Source organism: Poromitra crassiceps (assembly GCF_964638095.1).
Source record: "Poromitra crassiceps genome assembly, chromosome: 14".
Lineage (NCBI taxonomy): Eukaryota > Metazoa > Chordata > Actinopteri > Beryciformes > Melamphaidae > Poromitra > Poromitra crassiceps.
Window position 1 is genome coordinate 22,078,038 of NC_139633.1, and position 22,231 is coordinate 22,100,268.

General features: G+C 46.5%; 3 pseudogenes across 3 annotated transcripts; all 3 read left to right on the forward strand.

Moving 5' to 3' along the window:
* The first annotated feature begins 128 nt into the window (after positions 1–128).
* LOC310789551 (hexokinase-1 pseudogene) lies at positions 129–2,804 on the forward strand (annotated as a pseudogene). Its single transcript has one exon. The product of its transcript is annotated as a hexokinase-1 pseudogene (transcript).
* A 9,581-nt stretch (positions 2,805–12,385) lies between these two features.
* Positions 12,386–15,109, forward strand: LOC310789550 (hexokinase-1 pseudogene; annotated as a pseudogene). Its single transcript has one exon. The product of its transcript is annotated as a hexokinase-1 pseudogene (transcript).
* A 3,134-nt stretch (positions 15,110–18,243) lies between these two features.
* LOC310789071 (hexokinase-1 pseudogene) lies at positions 18,244–21,280 on the forward strand (annotated as a pseudogene). The gene is made up of 2 exons: positions 18,244–20,967; positions 21,086–21,280. The product of its transcript is annotated as a hexokinase-1 pseudogene (transcript).
* Positions 21,281–22,231: the final 951 nt, after the last annotated feature.

Here is a 22,231-nt window from a genome sequence, read left to right on the forward strand (position 1 = left end):
AGCAATTGTGATGTCATAAATCCTTCCTGGCTGAGGCTACATAAGTGGTGGGCCAATACTAGAGGCCAAAGAGCAGCAGTATGAGTGAAGACCAGCTACTAGCCAACAACACTGATCTCAATGACCAGGTTGAAAAGATTAATATTTACCTGTCCTCCATGAGGTACTCTGATGATACCTTATGGTACATCATGCAGCGGTTCTCCAGGGAGCTATCCAGTGGACTGGGGCGGGACACAAACAGCACCGCCACGCTGAAGATGCTGCCAACGTTTGTGCGTTCAATCCCTGACGGCACAGAGAAGGGAGACTTCATTGCATTGGATTTGGGAGGCACTAACTTCACGATTCTCCTTGTTAAAGTGAGTCAAGATAATAAACAGACCATTGAGATGGAGAGTCAAATCTATGACACGCCGCCAGATATCATGACTGGCAGGGACACAAGACTGTTTGACCATGTGGCAGAGTGTCTTGGCGACTTCATTGAGAAACGCAACATCAAAGACAAGAAACTGCCAGTCGGATTTAACTTTGCCTTCCCGGTCCAGCAGACCAAACTAGACGAGGCCTATCTAATAACATGGACAAAGAACTTTAAGACCAGTGGAGTGCAGGGGATGGATGTTGTCCAGCTGCTCAACAACGCCATTAAGAAACGAGGAGACTATGAAGCTGAGATCATGGCAGTAGTGAATGACACATTGGGGACCATGATGGCCTGTGGTTTTGACGACCAGAATTGTGAAGTGGGCATTATCATTGGTTCGGGTACCAATGCGTGCTACATGGAGGAGATGCGAAACATTGACCTGGTTCAGGGAGACGAGGGTCGCATGTGTGTGAACACTGAGTGGGGAGCCTTCGGAGACGATGGCACCCTGGAGGACATCAGGACGGACTTTGACAGAGAGATAGACAGAGGTTCCCTCAACCCCGGAAAACAGCTCTTTGAGAAGATGGTCAGTGGCATGTACATGGGGGAGCTGGTCCGTCTTATCCTGGTGGAGATGGTTAAAGAAGGCCTGCTGTTTGAGGGAAGGAGCACTCCTGGGCTGCTCGCTAGAGGGAAGATTGAGACCAAGCATGTCTCAGCTATAGAGGAGACTGAGGAGGGCTTAAGTAAAACCAGAGAGATTCTGATCAACCTTGGTGTGGATCCATCGAGCGATGACTGTATCGCTGTGCAGCATGTGTGTGCCATTGTGTCTCTGCGCTCTGCCAACCTCATAGCTGCTACGCTGAGTGCCATCCTAATGAGGCTGAAGGACAACAAAGGAACGGCACGGCTCCGAACCACCGTAGGCATCGATGGAGCCCTCTACAAGAAGCACCCACAATATGCTTGTCATCTCCAAAAGATGGTCTGTTGTCTGGTGCCAGACTCTGATGTGCGGTTCCTCCTGTCAGAGAGTGGCAGTGGGAAGGGTGTGGCCATGGTGACGGCCGTGGCCTGCCGACTGGCCGACCAAGCACGTGTAAAAAAACAGATACTGTCACAATTCGACCTGACGACCGAACAACTGATGGAGGTAAAGAAGCAAATGAGGATAGAGATCCAGAGGGGCCTGTCGGAGAGCACTCACGACTCTGCTACTGTCAAGATGCTGCCAACCTTTGTACGAAGGACACCTGACGGCACAGAGGATGGTGACTTCCTGGCGGTGGATTTTGGAGCGACCAATTTCAGAGTTTTGTTGGTCAATCTTTGTTCTGTAAATGGAACAGTGGACATGCAACAGAAGATCTATACTATCCCTCTGGACGTGATGCAGGGGACAGGGGAACAATTGTTCGACCATATAGTGCAGTGTGTCAGCAACTTCCTGGACTACATGGGGATGAAGGGCGCTCGTCTTCCTATGGGCTTCACCTTCTCCTTCCCCTGCCAACAGACCAGCCTGGACAATGGTATCCTGCTGACGTGGACCAAGGGCTTCACAGCAACAGACTGTGAGGGAGAAGATGTGGTGGAACTGCTGAGGGAGGCGATCGAGAGGAGAGAGGATTTTGAAATGGATGTGGTGGCCCTTGTCAACGACACAGTGGGGACCATGATGACCTGCGCCTACGAAGATCATAGCTGCGAGATCGGACTCATCGCTGGTACTGGCACTAATGCATGTTACATGGAGGAGATGAGGAACATTGAAATGATAGACGGAGATGAAGGAGTCATGTGTGTCAACATGGAGTGGGGGGCTTTCGGAGACAACGGTTGCCTTGACGATATAAGGACAGAGTACGACCGTGCCGTGGATGACGTCTCCATCAATCCAGGTGAACACAGATATGAGAAAATGCTCAGTGGCATGTATCTTGGCGGAATTGTGCGGCACATCCTGATAGATCTGGCCCAGAGAGGATTCATGTTCAGAGGACAGATCTCTGAAGCTCTGAAGACCAGAGGCATCTTCGAGACAAAGTACCTCTCACAGATAGAGAATGACGGTCTGGGTTTGGTGCAGGTGAGATCCATCCTGCAAGACCTTGGGTTGGACAGCACCTGTGATGACAGCATCATCGTCAAAGAGGTGTGTGGAGCAGTATCACATCGTGCAGCTCAGCTGTGCGGAGCAGGAATGGCAGCTGTGGTGGATAAGATCAGAGAGAACCGTGGACTGGAGCAACTGAACATCACTGTAGGGGTGGATGGGACCCTCTACAAACTACATCCACATTTCTCCCACATCATGCAGGAGACAGTGGACGAACTCGCTCCTCAGTGTAGCGTCAAGTTCATACTGTCGGAGGACGGCAGTGGGAAAGGAGCCGCGCTCATCACAGCCGTGTGTTTCCGGTAGGGCTGTGTATCAAACTTCGAATACCTTTAAGGCATTGTGAATTACGTCGGTACTACCTAGTGATTCACGTGCCAAATCTCAATGCCAATTTTCAATACCTGAGAGCTCATCTATTTTATTTTATTTTATGATCTTGAATGCAGGTGTTAGTAAGGTTTCCTGTCGGGACTTCCGGTGCGAGGCGAGCAAGATGGCTGATTAATCTTGAGGTCCTGATAGCCAGTCAAAACTAACCGTCTTAATTCAATATTTGCCACTAGAGAGGTGCTCCGATCGATCGAAACGCGATCGGCTTTGATCGGCGTTCTCAAAATAGCTGATCAAAGCAGGCCGATCAGATGCAACTATGCATTCCAGACAAGTAACTGCGCACCTAAAATGACCACTCCTCTGTCTCTCGGAGAGACAGAGTGAAGTCTGTCTCTACGCTATACCAAGAGGACCATCTCATTCTGAAATTCCCAAAATAAGAAAGAAGAACTGTCCGAGAAGAGTCCGAGTTGTAAACTCCACGCACTGTGGAGAGAGGGAGAGATAGAGAGAGAGCACTTGTGGATAATTACTAAGTAAACACAGCTGGCCCGAGAGATGCTGTCCGGCTTCTACGACTCCCCAGGGTCCTAAAAGTATCCCTGTTACATAGGTTGTGTTTACTTTCCTCTGACTGTCTGAATTGTTGCTCCTTCAATTCAGATTAATATTGAAATGGTCTTTAAGAGAGTGTAATAAATAATATATAAATAAAAATAAATAAATAAATAACAAAAATAATGCTACATGATAAAAAAGAAGGCTTCAATCGATGCCGTGATTGGTGATTGGTTATATCGGTGATCTGCAGATACTGATTCCAGCAATCGGTGATCGTATCGGCACCAAAAAAGCTGATGGGAGCACCCCTATTTGCCACACAAATTGTGGAAATATTTATTGAACAACGGGACGAAAACGGAGTCGACGGAAACTTAAAAACCAAGAAAAACAATACACCGAAGATGGGCGAAGACCAGCCAAATGACGACTCGGCAGAAACCATGTGGTGAGTGCTTAAAAATATCGGTCAGGAGATAGGTGACTTCAGGGCTGAGCATAAAGTGGACTTGCACAGGCTTAAAGAAGAATTCAAAGAAGACATGAAAGCCGAACTCAAAAGCCTGAAGCAGGAAATTGACAAACAGCTTTCTGCGACCGCCATACGAATCGACGCCCACGAAACCAGACTGAATGAAGCAGAAGGAAGAATAGACGAGGCTGAGACAATCAACACCGCCATGAAAGACGCGCTGGTAAAATCAATGATGAGACAGAGACATGCAGGAGAAGCTGACTGACTTGGAAGGACGACACTCCAGAATAAATAATATCCGCATTTATGGCGTACCCGAAGAGAAAGAAGGCAACTCCATGTCTGAATTTGTGGACCAACTTCTGAAAACTGAACTCGCACTGCCAGCGGACACCAAATTACACATCCAACATGCATAGAGCCCTGGCCCGCGAACCCGAAAAGAATGCGCTAGAGTCCTGCATAACGAGGTTCCGCGGGATCCCCCCCCCCCCCCCCCCCCCCGCTATCGACTGCACAAAACATTCAAAACTCAGCTGCGGGGTCAAGGTGATTGATTGGAGACAATACGAGTCGGACATACTGTAGTAGGCTAACGTTAGCCTCCACTACATTACACACTGGCTGTTTTAATAGCAACAGGCAACAACATGGATACCGTGAAAGTGGAGAGGTTGAACGTTGTAAAAGTGCATTTAAGTAACTGCAACAGCGATCATAAAGGCAGTATGGATTATACCGGACATATTTGAAATAACTGGTAAGTCACTGCTTGCAACTGTCTGTAGTGTATGATAGCAGAGCTAACCAGCTGGTTAGTCAGCTAGCAGCTGCTAAAAGCTAATTAACGTACATCAGCTGACGAGTTTCGGCCAGAAATACTGCTATTCGCCTCCCGTGTGAAACGCTGGCCGTTTTGTTAGGCTCACTACAAAATGTTTGCACTGCAGATTAACTCATTGAGTGCCAGCCACTTTTGGAGAACGGACGCTCCCAGTGCCAGAGTTTCAGAGCATTTTCAGTGATTTCTCGAGGCCCACAGAATATTGTGTGATATTACTATGTAAACACCGAACACGCACAAAGAACGATGAGACTCTTCTATCATCTGCAAAAAAAAGTTTATTGATATCATTTTCTTTAGTTATCAGCCGGAGAAGATAGGTTGATTTTAGCAAAAACACACGTTTCAATTTAGAAGCTGAGATATTCCGCCTTTTGTGAAAGGAAGCATTTCAAGCACATCATTGACTCTGAAGCTAATATTTTCTGATGTAATGACACCTCAAAAATAATTTCCTTCAATAAAATAGTGAAAACAAAGGAATTTTGTTTGGCCAAATAATATTTTTTAGCTGCAACCAGCAGCGCTGGCCCCTGCGTGCGCAGACCCTACACCTTCTTGCTGGTCTTGATTTACTGCTGGTGGGCATCATATTCTAGCTTGTTTGCCTGTCTCTCTGTCTATCGAGCCTGCTGCTGTCTGGGTCTGTGTTTACTGTCGATGGTTGTATACTGCCCTGCGTGCCCCACCCCCCTCCTCCTCCTCCGTGGGAGTGTCTGGGGCTCTGCTGCTTGCTCTGCGTTTGCTCTGTCTGCACTGAAAAGTGCGCTGCATCCCCCCGCTTTTTCACAGCCTGTCGCCGGCCCCCAGCTGAGAATAATGTAACTTTTCAGAAAGACGCTGGTGTCGGCAACTAAATCATATGGAGGGGCTATCGCAGCGGAGACGGAGGGGCTCAATTGTGGCAGCAGATTGACTGCTGTTCACAGGCACAGCTAACGTTATGCTTCATGCATATCGATGCGATTTCCGTTTCCTCATGACTTCTTCTCTCTTTTCTCCTGGCCTTTCTCTAATCTGGAGAGCACTGTCGCCACCTAATGGGTCGGTAAAATAGGTTATACATATTCAACATGCCCCAAAATTTTACAGGAGATGGATCTGGCTTTGATCCACGTCCCACCGTCAAAAAACGCAATTGACGACTAGTCGTCATTGGCACTCAACGTTACTAAACGATTTGACGACTAAAGTCGTCATTGGCACTCAATGAGTTAACGGTTATTATATATATGCGGTTCTGGGTCGGGGGGCGGCTCTCATGTCTGTGGGGCGGGGTGGGTTGCAGTACTGATTGGTCATATATGCAGGTTACCGGTGCGGGGTCGGTATTGCACGTCACGGGGCCGGGTCTTGAAAATCAGACGCGCCCAGGACTCTGCGCCACCCAGGTCCATCGTGGTAAACTTTCTATTGGACTAATAAATGGACTCTGATACCCCCCCCAGCACCACCCACCCAACCCCTCCCCTAGCCCAATCTTGTGATGTGTTGATGTTGCCAATAATTGTTGTTGTCTTGTCTTGTGCTGTTGTCTGATGTTTTTGATGTCCTTTTTGCCAACGACCATGATGTACAAACCAATTTTCCTAACGGACAAATAAATACTTCATTCATTCATTCATTCTGGATACCATTTATTTAATACCAAATAAACAGTATTGAAAAAGGCCTAGGGAAAGAAGATAATAATACTGCGGTAATGTGACTACTGTAGAGTTGAGCTCATTACCGTCATCACCTTTTTTTGGTTTGCTTTATATAAAATAGTTTACAGGCAGTCGACCACGCCAACAACACTTCATCACTAACAAAATGGCAAAAGGGAGTATATCAATTAAATGGTAAACAGTAAACAAGGCTAGGTCGAAACCTAGCATATGGCCAGCGCAGAAAAGCGTTGACGAGCCTGTTGGTTGTAGCAGGCAGTGGTGACATTGTTAAAAGTGGAGGGCTGTCGGTGGCAAAAGTATGAAGGATATAATGGAAAATCAGTATGGTAACAAAGCCCTAGAAAATAATTATTTAATTATGTAGTTGCATTTAAGAAAACATTTTATTATAATACATTCATGTGTCTGTGTATGTGATTGTGCGCACGCGTGTATTTATTGTGAAATTCTAAAATATGTGTATTTGTCGCATTAAAAGGACCCCACCCCTCTGTATAGCCTCAAGGTGCCTTTTCAACTTCTATTGTTCTAATTACATCTCTCCCAGTTAGCAGTAACCCAAAATCATAAGTTCATGATGAAATAGCCTACGCTGCGGTGTCCACACATGCTGTGGTAAAAAGAAATCTCACACCCATGACAGCTATCAAGTTGTCCCCGCTAGCTTCGCTTGCTAATGAATGTTGCTAACATTATTTGCTATTGCTAGCATTGCTCCATTGCTCTCATAGTGCATACAGTAGCCCGAAGAAAAAGCCACAGAGTATTATTTCCTCCAGACCACGCGCCACCAGCCTGCCGCTTGCATCTTCCTATCTTCCACAAAATGGAGGTAATCTTATTTTCTAATGTAATAGGATAGCATGACATTAACGTTAGCTACATATCAATTTGTCATTACAGGAGAACTAACGTTAAGAGAAGCTAACGTTATACAACATTAAACAGTATTGCATGCTGCACAGATTCGGACGTAGACAGCAAACAAACGCAGTTCTATTTACCTACCTCTTTGAGATGAGGCAGAGCATATACTCATCTACCAGCTATATATATATCTAGCTAACGTTAGATCAACTATCAATCAATGAGGGGGAACAAGGGGGTTCAACTCCTCTGGATAGTTTATCCACCTCTGCATTTACAGTATTTACCAATCGCACATTGTGTTGGGTAAGCAAACATTAACGTTATACAGTGATTAATACAGTTATACAGTGATTAACAGTGTCATTCGTTTCTTCAAGGGGTGGCCGTCCACTACCAGTGATGGGACACACAACAGAGGATCAAATGATTTGTGAAGATCAAAGCTATAATATTCTGTTCTCCTAAGATTAACGCTAAACTACATGTCATTGATGATCAGTTGTTTCAACATAGGATATTGCAATAACACACAAGCCAAATGCTGACATGAGATTTACTTTGTAGCTAGTATCTACCAGTGACCGGAGAATAATTGTTATATTTGCTTTTTTTAATGCTGTTACGACCCGGTCTAGGGTCAGGCCGCAACATAAAAGTGACACAAGAGCAAGGCTTTAAAAAGGCAAAAAAGGGCCATTTATTTGACATAATAAATATTACAGCATACACTGAAGGTTAGACAGACCTAGATGTTCCAGAAGCATTGACTTCAGGGATAACCAATGCCAAAACTATAAAGAAACAAAGCAAACAAACAACTCACACCCCCCACTAGATAATCCCTACCAGAAAGTAAATAACCAAAAGACATTAACTAAAGCCTAACTCCCTAACTAAAGAAACAGGAGAAAACAAAACCCCAACAAAAATGGCAGTTAAACCCTACTGCTTCTCAGAAGGCAGGCACACCACAGACTCCAGCAACAACAGTAAAAGTCATAGCTAAAAGCTAACATGGTGTTGAGGCGTGAGGTACAAATGGGGGGGGGGGGGGGGCGACCACAGCACGGCATAGCCACAGCCCTCTCCCCACCATCTTGCTGAATCCAGGGAGCTATAAAGGAAGTGAACTGCGGAGTCGACCAATCAGCAGCCACCACTGGCCAATCACTGCTGATTGCCATCACCTGTTAGAAGATCCACTCACAACAAGAACTCTCACTCGGCACACAAGCACACATCCACACCACATGCAAACAGGGTAGTGAAACAGAATACAATACACATATGGCCTAGGGCCGTAACAAATGCTTTTGTCAATAAACATTGTCAACAAAGATAGCCTTGTTGTATATGATCATGTATCTAAATGTCGCAAATATGATCGCAGAACGATCCATTAGTTGTCTGGTCAGAGGCAGGTTGGATAAAATGATCAGATGTGATATAAAGATTGTTGATATCGAGTGAACACGAACTACGAACCGAAGATTGGACCAGAGGACATGACGACGGAGAAACAACCGACCATCAGTCTGCTTCAATCAACAAATTATTTATATTTATTGAAATGAAATATGGTGATATCTGGTGGTCTGAAATTACTCTCTCTAGCTAGGCTAACTGGCTCATATTGTGTCATATTATTGTAACGTCTGAATCAGCGTTTCATAACTTTATAATAGCCTAATGTGAGTTAACGTGGTTTATTAAACAGCAGCCAACATTCCAATCATAGCAGAATACACTTCAGCTAGCAGTAAAGGGACAATACATCACACTGATCTTTGCAGTTCTGTGTTGATTAGCTAATATTTCAGTGGCATTTTGATTAACGTTATGATTTATTTCTATTTGGAACAAAAATTATGGTTTAACAGATTGCATGTTTACTGGGCTGTGGTGAGAAGGGCTTTGTGTTTGTGTGACTTGCGTGAATGGCTAACGGCTAGCCATTCACTAGCCTTACAGCTAGCTGATGGCTGCTATGTTCTCCCAGCCTAGCAACGGTCTGAAGGCTATCTCCCCAAATTCTACAACAATGTCTTGTTTACTAACGTTCATAGTTGATAACGTTACAGCAATACAGTTACGGTTTCGTACTCACTGTAAGATCAAGTGTTTAACGTTTATGTTAGCTTATTGTTTTGAATAGAATGTTTGACTAGCTCACTGGAGCTAGCCTCAGTAGCCGCCGCCATGTTGAATAGTGAAAGAACTACAAACGCACAGGCGCCTCTCGGTGGCGTCACACCCGGTCTCGCCTAAAGCCCGCCCGTAGCTCACGCTGATTGGTTCGCCTGGGTGGCGGCCGGTTTAAACGCCTATCTGGAGCTAGGTCCAGACGGAGGTGGGATTGTGAATTTGTGGAACAATGCCGCCCCCATCTGGCGGAGTCAGGCTATGAAATTTTAGGACTGGCCTCATAAATTTCCCCATTGTGTTGGCCACTGGCTCAGAGTACATAGCTGCACACCTGTACCAAGGTTAATTCGCAACAGACAATGCGTTCCGGAGTTAGGGCGATTTTCGTGAACTAGGCCACACCCACAAAAGTTCGGAAGTCGGATCTATCGCAATGGTGCGGTCTTGCAAAAACGCGAAATAAGTTTTGTGTAGGACAGTCCACACTGACTGTGTGATGTGGTTTGGTGAAGATTGGACAAAATTTGAAGGAGAAATAGCGAAAAAATGCTTTTGGAGAAATTTCAAAATGGCGGAATGGAAATGGGCCTCTATCAGCAGATGCGGAATGACCCAAGGAATCCAGGGAAAAAAGAATTTTGATTGTAGATGCTACGGTTCAAAAGTTATGGACCAAAACGTAAAGAGGGCTGTTATAGCACCACCTAGTGGTCAACAAGTGCAATTTCTTCACCCACAGTAAAAGGTGACTGTGAACCTTCCTACCAAGTTTGGTAGCGGCAGGTCTTATGGTTTCTGAGTGGGACCAAATTGGCTTCCACATGGGCTTCCAAATGGGCTTGCAAATTGGGTGGACAAACCCTGTTGTAGGGCCTGCGCCACTGCGTGCGCTGGCCAAAATCTATTAAAAACATGACAGAATTGCTCATCTGAATTTGTAGAATGGAATTATTGCAATGTGCATTTACATAGCATATGGCCTCGGTCATCTCATATTCCCTATAGCCTCTTTTACAGCATATATTGTATACAATAATAACGAGCATGGATAATATGTGTGTGTGAGCTCTGTCCATTAATTGGGAACGTGATTCACGCTGCACACACGTCCGTCACCTGTCTCTCTCCATTTCTCTGACCGACACAACGCAGTCACAGCCAAGACACAGGGGGTTTCCCTGAAGCTGTTGTTTGACATGGTTTGAGTGTGGACTACATGCGTGCGTGCACTGCAAGCTGTAGCAGCCCAAAAAATATGACAGCTGAAACACACAGAAAAGGTTGAATTTCTTTCAAATTAGAGCACCTGCAGCTTAATGCTATACGTGATATGATCAAGTAAAATTAGACAATACATGAGGGGAGATTGATCATACAGGCCTAAATGTTCACAGAATTTACCGAGCGTGGTGGCCAGGTCACTACTATAGTGATGTTATACTGTATATCACCAGTATACTCAAGCGATTGTGATGTCATCGGTGATATATATTTTTAAAATAACAGTAACAAAGGTGTGAAAAAAATCTACTGCTATCGCAGTTCCCCGCATACCAGTGTCAAGTGACTGCATGCAGGTTGACTTGTTAGCAAGCAACAGCCAAGAAGTTAGGCATAGCAACGCCAAGCTAAAACAGTAAGTTGGGTTGTTCAGAGTAAAAGCATAAATTGTCACTTATGACAAAAAAATTATAATATATGAGAGTATAAAAAATCGAATCGAAAATCGAACTTTGAGATTTAAAAAAAAGCAGAGAATTTACGGCAAAATCGTACAGCCCTACATAATTGATGATAATGTCATCATTGGGGAAAGAGAAAGAGAGGGGGGGGGATCAGACAAACTGACTACTCTAGACATTAACCATAGCGTTCTGACTGAAAAAAGCGCTTGGGTGTGAACGCTTGATGGTGGACAGTGGAGAGACAGACGATGATGAAGATGATGCAGCCGAAACAATGACGTTAATAACAGCGGGGGGACGCAGCCAAAAACACACTGATGGTTTGTGCAGCAGCAGTCAGAGGACACTGAGAATGCTACAGATCTCTCTGCAGTAGACGAACCTGCATGCCAACCAAACTTGCGTTCTTTCCCGACTAGAACACTCATTGGAAAAAGTAGGTGAGACTTTTTTGAGATACCAAAGTGGTTTTACATGTTGCCAAAAAATACAATTTAATTGACTGCTTCTACCTGCTAATAATGAGTGTGAAAAGGAGCAAACATTGATGGTTATGGTCATATGGTCCTATCTTAATATTCCTCTAAATCTGGTTTGAAAAGGCCCACATTTTCTTTGGTGGCGGCGCCCCCTGGCATACCCTGGCTTTCTGTGGCACACCCAATGAGCCAAGTCTGGCTACGCTACTGTTATGATGCCACAGTGATGATGTCACTGTTGGAGGATTTAATGATCATTGAATCCTTGAAGACGATGTCAACAGCGATGTTTGATGATGTCATTATTGGAGATACACCTGACGTCGTGGTGATTTCACTTATGATGTCATCACAATAGGCATCCTCACTAGTAAATGCAGGAGCTACACCAGCGAGGAGGGAACAGACACACACACAAACAGGATATTTAGCTTGAGATATTTTGCTTGGGAATACAAAAAACTAACTTGTGACTTTTTTATTTGTTGGCTGTACTGACCACCACCACACAACAGCTTTTAGCCATGTTTAATTTAAGGGAAATGACACTGGTGTAGAGCTGAATGGAGAGCTTTCTTCAACTTTGGGTGTGGCCTATTTCATTCAGTGTCTCTATGACCCAACTATTTGTGTGATATTATAGGCTCAAATATTACCAGTGATGTCACTCACGCAATTGTGATGTCATAAGTGATGTTATTAATCTTTGATGTCACTCGAGGTATTGAGCAATTGTGATGTCATCATTGATGTCATAAATCCTCCCTGGCTGAGGCTACATAAGTGGTGGGCCAATAGTAGAGGGCAAAGAGGACCAGTATGAGTGCAGACCAGCTACTAGCCAACAACACTGAACTCAATGACCAGGTTGAAAAGATTAATATTTACCTGTCCTCCATGAGGTACTCTGATGATACCTTATGGTACATCATGCAGCGGTTCTCCAGGGAGCTATCCAGTGGACTGGGGCGGGACACAAACAGCACGGCCACGCTGAAGATGCTGCCAACCTTTGTGCGTTCAATCCCTGACGGCACAGAGAAGGGAGACTTCATTGCATTGGATTTGGGAGGCACTAACTTCACGATTCTCCTTGTTAAAGTGAGTCAAGATAATAAACAGACCATTGAGATGGAGAGTCAAATCTATGACACGCCGGCAAATATCATGACTGGCAGGGACACAAGACTGTTTGACCATGTGGCAGAGTGTCTTGGCGACTTCATTGAGAAACGCAACATCAAAGACAAGAAACTGCCAGTCGGATTTACCTTTGCCTTCCCAGTCCAGCAGACCAAACTAGACGAGGCCTATCTAATAACATGGACAAAGAACTTTAAGACCAGTGGAGTGCAGGGGATGGATGTTGTCCAGCTGCTCAACAACGCCATTAAGAAACGAGGAGACTATGAAGCTGAGATCATGGCAGTAGTGAATGACACAGTGGGGACCATGATGGGCTGTGGTTTTGATGACCAGAATTGTGAAGTGGGCATTGTCATTGGTACGGGTACCAATGCGTGCTACATGGAGGAGATGCGAAACATTGACCTCGTTCAGGGAGACGAGGGCCGCATGTGTGTGAACACTGAGTGGGGAGCCTTCGGAGACGACGGCACCCTGGAGGACATCAGGACAGAGTTTGACAGAGAGATAGACAGAGGTTCCCTCAACCCCGGAAAACAGCTCTTTGAGAAGATGGTCAGTGGCATGTACATGGGGGAGCTGGTCCGTCTTATCCTGGTGGAGATGGTTAAAGAAGGCCTGCTGTTTGAGGGAAGGAGCACTCCTGGGCTGCTCGCTAGAGGGAAGATTGAGACCAAGCATGTCTCAGCTATAGAGGAGACTGAGGAGGGCTTAAGTAAAACCAGAGAGATTCTGATCAATCTTGGTGTGGATCCATCGAGCGATGACTGTATCGCTGTGCAGCATGTGTGTGCCATTGTGTCTCTGCGCTCTGCCAACCTCATAGCTGCTACGCTGAGTGCCATCCTAATGAGGCTGAAGGACAACAAAGGAACGGCACGGCTCCGAACCACCGTAGGCATCGATGGAGCCCTCTACAAGAAGCACCCACAATATGCTTGTCATCTCCAAAAGATGGTCTGTTGTCTGGTGCCAGACTCTGACGTGCGGTTCCTCCTGTCAGAGAGTGGCAGTGGAAAGGGTGTGGCCATGGTGACGGCCGTTGCCTGCCGACTGGCCGAAAAAAACAGTGTAAAAAAACAGATACTGTCACAATTCCACCTGACGACCGAACAACTGCTGGAGGTAAAGAAGCAAATGAGGATAGAGATCCAGAAGGGCCTGTCGGCGAGCACTCAGGACTCTGCTACTGTCAAGATGCTGCCAACCTTTGTACGAAGGACACCTGACGGCACAGAGGATGGTGACTTCCTGGCGGTGGATTTTGGAGCGACCAATTTCAGAGTTTTGTTGGTCAATCTTTGTTCTGTAAATGGAACAGTGGACATGCAACAGAAGATCTATACTATCCCTCTGGATGTGATGCAGGGGACAGGGGAACAATTGTTCGACCATATAGTGCAGTGTGTCAGCAACTTCCTGGACTACATGGGGATGAAGGGCGTTCGTCTTCCTATGGGCTTCACCTTCTCCTTCCCCTGCCAACAGACCAGCCTGGACAATGGTATCCTGCTGACTTGGACCAAGGGCTTCACAGCCACAGACTGTGAGGGAGAAGATGTGGTGGAACTGCTGAGGGAGGCGATCGAGAGGAGAGAGGATTTTGAAATGGATGTGGTGGCCCTTGTCAACGACACAGTGGGGACCATGATGACCTGCGCCTACGAAGATCATAGCTGCGAGATCGGACTCATCGCTGGTACTGGCACTAATGCATGTTACATGGAGGAGATGAGGAACATTGAAATGATAGATGGAGACGAAGGAGTCATGTGTGTCAACATGGAGTGGGGGGCTTTCGGAGACAACGGTTGCCTTGACGATATAAGGACAGAGTACGACCGTGCCGTGGATGACGTCCACATCAATCCAGGTGAACACATATATGAGAAAATGTGCAGTGGCATGTATCTTGGCGGAATTGTGCGGCACATCCTGATAGATCTGGCCCAGAGAGGATTCATGTTCAGAGGACAGATCTCTGAAACTCTGAAGACCAGAGGCATCTTCGAGACAAAGTACCTCTCACAGATAGAGAATGACGGTCTGGGTTTGGTGCAGGTGAGATCCATCCTGCAAGACCTTGGGTTGGACACCACCTGTGATGACAGCATCATCGTCAAAGAGGTGTGTGGAGCAGTATCACATCGTGCGGCTCAGCTGTGCGGAGCAGGAATGGCAGCTGTGGTGGATAAGATCAGAGAGAACCGTGGACTGGAGCAACTGAACATCACTGTAGGGGTGGATGGGACCCTCTACAAACTACATCCACATTTCTCCCGCATCATGCAGCAGACAGTGGATGAACTCGCTCCTCAGTGTAGCGTCAATTTCATGCTGTCGGAGGACGGCAGTGGGAAAGGAGCCGCGCTCATCACAGCCGTGTGTTTCCGGTAGGGCTGTGTATCAAACTTTGAATACCTTTAAGGCATTGTGAATTACGTCAGTACTACCTAGTATCGATTCACGTGCCAAATCTCAATGCCAATTTTCAATACCTGAGAGCTCATCTATTTTCTTCCTAGTTGGCCTGGCTGTTAGAAATGTTCCCTGTTGGGACTTCCGATGTGAGGCGAGCAAGATGACTGCTTAATTTTGATGTCCTGGGCAAGTCAAAACTAACCGTCCTAATTCAATATTTGCCACCCAAATCGTGGAAATCTTTATTGGAATAAACGACGGAGCGAAAACTAGGAGTGGACGGAAACTTAAAAACCAAGAAAAACAGAATACACCGAAGATGGGCAAAGACCAGTCAAACGACGACTCGGCAGAAACCATGCGGTCAGTGGTTGGAGATACGGGACTTCAGGGCTGAGCATAAAGTGGACTTGCACAGGCTTAAAGAAGAATTAAAAGAAGACATGAAAGCCGAATTCAAAAGCCTGAAGCAGGAAATTGACAGAGCTTTCTGCGACCGCCACACGAATCGACGCCCTCGAAACCAGACTGAATGAAGCAGAACGAAGAATAGACAAGGCTGAGACAATCAACACGGCCATGAAAGACGCGCTGGTAAAATCAATGATGAGACAGAGAGATATGCAGAAGCTGACGGACTTGGAAGGACAACGCTCCAGAAGAAATAATACCCGCATTTATGGCATACCCGAAGAGAAAGAAGGCAACTCCATTTCTGAATTTGTAGAGCAACTTCTGAAAACCGTACTCGCACTGCCAGTGGACCCCCGATTACACATTCAGCGCACCCATAGAGCCCTGGCCCGCAAACCTGAAAATAATGCACCACCCAGGTCCATCATGGTAAACTTTCTGGAGTTTAATACCAAAGAAACTATTGAAAAAGGCCTGGGGGAAGAAAATAATAGAGGGGCGACGCCTATCTTTTGATCACGATTATGCAACGGTGGTTGTTCAGAAGCACAAGGCCTACATGGGAATAAAGGGAATAAAGAGGTTTTTTTAAAGGAGAAAGGCGTCCCTTTCCGGACCCTGTTAGACAAGATGCACATTCACTGGGACTCAGGAGTACATGATGAGTATATGATAGCGCACACGACGCGGTGGAGCTGAGAAGGAGAGGCCATGACGTGGAGATGCCAAGCCGGAGCGTCGTGGAGCTGGAAGTGGAGATGGAGCGTCTTGTCCCGCCTGGGACGTGGCAGGTATCACGGTATGTGAAACTTTGATAATCCCTTTGTAGAACCAGCTAGTTAAATGACTCAACCTTGGCCAATAGGACCTTTACTTTTGCTTGTGTTAAATATTTGCACGCCATCTCCTTGGACTGAGACTTTTTTCCATCCATATAAATATATGAGGAGGATGAGGCGATGTTGCGCTGCTTATTTGGTCTTTCCCATTTTATTTTTGTCCTATATTTCATGCGGGTAGCCTACATTAGGACAAACTATTTTTGATCGCTGATGAAGATTTCTTTTGGATTACAATAAATGCTATCGGACTATGTTGGACTACTAGGTTGCGTGGAATGGCGTGTTTCACCTCGTGAGGGGCCCTCTGTGATGAGGCTTTCCCCTCGGCCTGCGAACGGGGACTCAGGGTGGCGAGGAATCACCCTAACTTGGAAGCCAACTGTTTTTCCTTTTTCTTTCTTTAACCCATGTTGTCCATATGTTCAGGACTGTGCAGTTTTAAGTTGTCTGGAGGTTTCTGAGCACACAACGCAGAATTGGGCAATTTAAATGCCACATAACATCAAATTGGTGTCATTCAATGTAAATGGGATGAATAATCCAGTTCAAAGGAGTAACCTCCTGCCTAAACAGAACTATCTAAAATGATACAAACCACCTTTGTAAAAAATTTGTCTGATGTGTACTTTGTTTTCCCATCCACTAACATGGGGGAGGCGGGCCTTGTGACCTATACTGGCACCCGCTGCCAGAGTGGCGATCTAACATGCGGCGGCTTCACTAAATGGGACCTGGGCTGCACCCTTGGTGTAGACCTGATTATGAATCTAGATGGAAAGAAATGGAAGAGTAGATACAGGGCTTCAAGACTCAGATTCTGGTGTGAGATACACTTTTGAAAGGCGTTCTGAGACTGGCTATGGGTCCAATAGTAGCATATACATTACAGATATGGAAGGACATAGTAGTTTTGAGGATTTGAATACCCGCCATTATGTCATAGGCACCATCATGTTATAAAATTTATCACTGATGATGTCATAACCACTGATGATGTCAAAGGCGTTGTGTCATAGAGTGAATTGTGATACCATCAGTGATGTCCTTAATCCTTCCCTGCTGAGGTTGTGAACAACAACATAGTGATGTCGACAGTGATGATGTCATAATTGATGGTAATGTCATCATTGATCGTTTCACTGATGATGTCACTCTTGACATGATGTCACTGTTGAGGGTTATGATGCCACAGTGATGATGTCACTGTTGAAGGTTTTAATGATCATTGCGATGTCAACACTGATGATGTTTGATGATAATGTCATCATTGGTGATACACATGTCACTGTTGAAGTTGGTGATTTTACTTATTATGTCATAGGCATCCTCACTAGTAAATGCAGGCGCTACAACAGCGATGAGGGAACAGACAGAAACGATCACCTAATCTCCCCCTGGCTTCGCCAGGATATTTTGCTTGATATATTTTGCTCGGGAGTACAAAAAACTAACTTGTGACTTTGTATTTGTTGGCTGTACAGCCCGCCACCACACAACAGCTTTTAGCCATGTTTAACTCTAGGAAAATGGCACTGGTGTAGTAGAGCTGAATGGAGAGCTTTCTCCAACTTTGGGCGTGGCCTACAGTATTTCATTCATTGTCTCTATGACCCAACTATTTGTGTGATAGGCTCCATGTGTCATATCACCAGTGATGTCACTCGAGTAATTGTGATGTCACCAGCGATGTCACTTACGCAGTTGCGATGTTATTAATCTTTTATGTCACTGGAGCTATTGTGAGGTCATCAGTGATGTCACTTGAGCAATTGTGATGTCATCAGTGATGTCATAAATCCTTCCTGGCTGAGGCTACATAAGTGGTGGGCCAATACTAGAGCGCAGAGGATCAGTATGAGTGCAGACCAGCTACTACCCAGCAACAATGAACTCAAGGAGGACCAGGTTAAAAGGATTGATAATTACCTGTCCTCCATGAGGTTCTCTGATGATACCTTATTGGACATCATGCAGCGGTTCTGTTTGGAGCTATCCAGTGGACTGGGGCGGGACACAAACACCACGGCCATGCTGAAGATGCTGCCAACGTTTGTGCGTTCAATCCCTGATGGCACAGAGAAGGGAGACTTCATTGCATTGGATTTGGGAGGCAGTAACTTCACGATTCTCCTTGTTAAAGTGAGTCAAGATAATAAAGAGACCATTGAGATGGACAGTCAAATCTATGACACGCCGGCAGATATCATGACCGGTAGTGGAACAAGACTGTTTGACCATGTGGCAGAGTGTCTTGGCGACTTCATTGAGAAACGCAACATCAAAGACAAGAAACTGCCAGTCGGATTTACCTTCTCCTTCCCGGTCCAGCAGACCAAACTAGACGAGGGCTATCTGATAACATGGACAAAGCGCTTTAAGGCCAGTGGAGTGCAGGGGATGGATGTTGTCCAGCTGCTCAACAAGGCCATTAAGAAACGAGGAGACTATGAAGCTGAGATCATGGCAGTCGTTAATGACACAGTGGGGACCATGATGACCTGTGGTTTTGATGACCAGCAGTGTAAAGTGGGCATTATCATTGGTACGGGTACCAATGCGTGCTACATGGAGGAGATGCAGCACATTGACAAGGTGGAGGGAGACGAGGGCCGCATGTGTGTGAACACTGAGTGGGGAGCCTTCGGAGATGACGGCAGCCTGGAGGACATCAGGACGGAGTTTGACAGAGAGATAGACAGAGGTTCCCTCAACCCTGGAAAACAGCTCTTTGAGAAGATGGTCAGTGGCATGTACATGGGGGAGCTGGTCCGTCGTATCCTGGTGGAGATGGCTAAAGGAGGCCTGCTGTTTGAGGGAAAGATCACTCCGGAGCTGCTCACTAGAGGGAAGATTGAGACCATGCATGTCTCGGCTATAGAGGAGATTGAGGAGGGCTTAAGTAAAGCCAAAGAAATTCTGATCAAGCTTGGTGTGAAGCCATCGAGCGATGACTGTATCGCTGTGCAGCATGTGTGTGCCATTGTGTGTCTGCGCTCTGCCAACCTCATAGCTGCTACGCTGAGTGCCATCCTAATGAGGTTGAAGGACAACAAAGGAACGGCACGGCTCCAAACCACTGTAGGCATCGATGGATCCCTCTACAAGAAGCACCCACAATATGCTTGTCGTCTCCATAAGATGGTCTGTCGTCTTTTGCCAGACTCTGATGTGCGGTTCCTCTTGTCAGAGAGTGGCAGTGGGAAGGGTGCGGCCATGGTGACGGCCGTGGCCTACCGACTGGCCGACCAATCACGTCAAAAAAAACAGATACTGTCAGAATTCCGCCTGGCAACCGAACAACTGCTCGAGGTAAAGAAGCGAATGAGGATAGAGATCCAGAAGGGCCTGTCGAAGAGCACTCAGGACTCTGCTACTGTCAAGATGCTGCCAACCTTTGTACGAAGGACACCTGACGGCACAGAGGATGGTGACTTCCTCGCGCTGGATTTAGGAGGGACCAATTTCAGAGTTTTGTTGGTCAAGCTTTGTTCTGGAAAAGGAACGGTGGAGATGCAACACAAGATCTATGCTATCCCTCTGGAAGTGATGCAGGGGACAGGACGAGAGTTGTTCGACCATATAGTACAGTGTATTAGCGACTTCCTGGACTACATGGGAATGAAGTGCGCTCGGCTTCCTATGGGCTTCACCTTCTCCTTCCCCTGCCAACAGACCAGCCTGGACAATGGTATCCTGCTGACGTGGACCAAGGGCTTCAAAGCAACAGACTGTGAGGGAGAAGATGTGGTGGGACTGCTGAGGGAGGCGATCCAGAGGAGAATGGATTTTGAACTGGATGTGGTGGCCCTTGTCAACGACACAGTGGGGACCATGATGACCTGTGCCTACGAAGATCATAGCTGCGAGATCGGACTCATCGCTGGTACTGGCACTAATGCATGTTACATGGAGGAGATGAGGAACATTGAGATGATAGACGGCGACGAAGGAGTCATGTGTGTCAACATGGAGTGGGGGGCTTTTGGAGACAACGGTTGCCTTGACGATATAAGGACAGAGTATGACCGTGCCGTGGATGAATTCTCCATCAATCCAGGAAAACAAAGATATGAGAAAATGCTCAGTGGCATGTATCTTGGTGAAATTGTGCGGAACATCCTGATAGATCTGACCAAGAGAGGCTTGCTCTTCAGAGGACAGATCTCTGAAACTCTGAAGACCAGAGGCATCTTCGAGACAAAGTACCTCTCACAGATAGAGAGTGACAGGCTGGCTTTGCTGCAGGTGAGATCCATCCTGCAAGACCTTGGGTTGGACACCACCTGTGATGACAGCATCATCGTCAAAGAGGTGTGTGGAGCAGTATCACATCGTGCGGCTCAGCTGTGCGGCGCAGGAATGGCAGCTGTGGTGGATAAGATCAGAGAGAACCGTGGACTGGAGCATCTGAACATCACTGTAGGGGTGGATGGGACCCTCTACAAACTACATCCACATTTCTCCCGCATCATGCAGCAGACAGTGGACAAACTCGCTCCTCAGTGTAATGTCAATTTCATGCTGTCGGAGGACGGCAGTGGGAAAGGAGCCGCGCTCATCACTGCTGTGATGAACGCGGTAGGGCGGTAGTGCTGGGTCTCAAACTTCGAATACCTTTAAGTTAAAAAAAATATCAATGCCAATTTTCGATACCTGAGAGCTCATTGATTTTTTCCCGAGTTGTCCTTGAACGCAGGGGTTCCCTGTCTGGTGCATATTCACGGCAGGATCTGCTGCCAAAGGGCCCAATCTGGGGCCAATCAAGCCGGCCGGAGGTACCGCAAATAGTGACATCATCTCCAATGGCAGGAGGATTGTTGCTGGGGGAGAGGGCATGGGGAGAACAGAGACGAAGAAGATGGAGGTGGTCTCCCCACGAAGTGGAGATTGAGGAATGAGAAGTAAAGAGAAGAGCCGTCCGTTGACTGGGGAAGAGGAAGAAGATCTGGAACAGAGGAGGGAGGCATGGAAGAGGTATCCATCTTGTCCTGAGCTCTTCTTTGGGAGTACTAAAATGGGGAGGAGGAAGATCTGGAACAGAGGAGGGAGGACCTGAGCTCTTCTTTGGGAGTACTAAAATCAGGCTCTGTGAGCAGATGGATGTCCTTGGACTCCGCTTTGATAGACAAAACGTGGACCAACCATCTTTCTAACATCTGTAAACGTGCTGGACAACGTCTCAACAATGCGGAGGTTGGCCAACAAGCTTGATCCTAGAGGCCGAGCCATCATCTACAAAACCCAGGTCAGGAGCATCATGGAGTACTCCTTCCTTGCCTGGATGAATGCCTCACAAACAACTCTCAGGCAGCTGGATAATATCCAGAAAAAGGCAATTCAAATCATAGGTGTGGATGAGGACTCTGCCCATAAGGATTTTGCCATCACAGAACAGTTCCTGCAACAACTGTTATTTTCAAAATGCACACTACCAAGTGCCCGGCAGACCTGAAAGTGCTGCTACCCCCCACTCATGTCCCAGGTCGAACCACTCGGAGGCTCCCACCCAACCATGCCCTGTCACTGCCCAGGGCAAACACCAAATGCCTGGACAGGAGCTTTCTCCACTCTGCCATAGCATAATAATAAAAATAAAAAGTACGTTGCTTAGCAGAGCGAATTAGTGGATCACTAGTGGGATGCCAAGGAGGAATGACAAGTGAGAAGAGCCGACGGTTGACAGGAGAAGAGGATGAAGATTTGGATCGGAGGAGGGAGGATACGAGAGGAAGGACGGGATCACAGGCAGGAGAGGAGGAGAATGGGGGTGCCATGGAGGATGCAGGAGGCCTTGGTAGCAAGGGTGGGAAAAGGAAATGAAAGGATGTGAGTGATTCTGATG